Below are 1,280 nucleotides of genomic sequence, written 5' to 3' on the forward strand. Positions count from 1 at the left end.
GTGAAGAAAGGAAGCTGTCACCGCAAGTTGGAGGGCAGAACCAGGGAATAGTGTCCTTCAGCTAAGGGACCCAACCAACTGGAGGTGACTTTGCTAACAAGGATCCAGGGGAATCCCTACCCTCAGCAACCTTTGTCTTTCCTTCTAGTCCTTAGTGGGGTTCTCCACTGGTCAAATCCAACAGAAGCCGGGGGGCACAGGAATCTTGAAGGGGTTTGTAGAGCTCAGCCTCCTGGGGTGGAGGGCAGGCTGGATGTGGAGCAGGTGAGGGGACCTGGAGGGGCAAATGTAGGTCATCATGCACAGTAGTGCACTGTCCAGTGGACAGAGCGATTCCAGGTTTTGTGGGGACTATAGCTCACACAGCTTTGGAGGTTTGAGAAAATCATACAGAAATATCTGACATGGCAAATAACCTCCCACCCTCAAATGATGTAAACACTTTGTTATGGCCCTTCCCAGGGCTGTAGAAGGGACCTGTGCAAGTGAGGCTCTGAAGCTTTTGTTCCCTAAGCTTCATTGTAAATCTCCCTCTGCCTGTAGTTTTGGTGATTTAGATGTAGGACAGTGTCCCAGTCCACAATAAGCTTATACTCTCATGGGAGATGGAGGTTAGACAACTGACTGTAAGTACAAAGCAAATTGGCATAAGAAAATTATGGGTGAAGGACTAGATGTTAGGTAGACGTTGAAGTAGGTTTTGAAAGGTAGAATTTAGACACACGTCGATGGGTGGGCAGAATAATATTAATATTATCTGCTATTTATTGAGTACCTAGTATGTACAAAGTACTGTCTATATATTATCTCATTTAATCCTGATGGAAACAGGAAACTGAGACTCATAGGGGTTAACTTAACAAAGCTACAAAGTGGAAGAGCTAACATTCTGCTTCCAGAACAAGGCCACAGTGTACTGGATCAAGCTGTGTGGGACAAGCATTCCAGGGTGGCAGACCAGAAGGTGGAAAACACCCAAGTTCAAGTAGGCGGACGAGAGACGCAGCCAGTGGGAACACAGGACTTTTTTTAGATCCTACCCGTTGCTAACACAGTTATTTAATAAATCAAGCAACCGTGAAGCCTAGTGATAACTACTATGGTTCGAATAGCCCTGAAGGGCACAGCCTCTGAGCAGCAGGGCGGAGTCAGAGGCCGTGAACCTCATTCCCTGGCAGCCCAGGCGGCAGAGCGACTGAGACCCTCTGGTTCGGCCTGGGAAAGACTTCACTTCCCAGCATGCAGTGGGGGCGCCGGCCCGCGGCTCCCGGCATTCCAGG

Source organism: Pteropus alecto, unplaced genomic scaffold (genome assembly GCF_000325575.1).
Source record: "Pteropus alecto unplaced genomic scaffold, ASM32557v1 scaffold8, whole genome shotgun sequence".
In the NCBI taxonomy this organism is placed as follows: domain Eukaryota; kingdom Metazoa; phylum Chordata; class Mammalia; order Chiroptera; family Pteropodidae; genus Pteropus; species Pteropus alecto.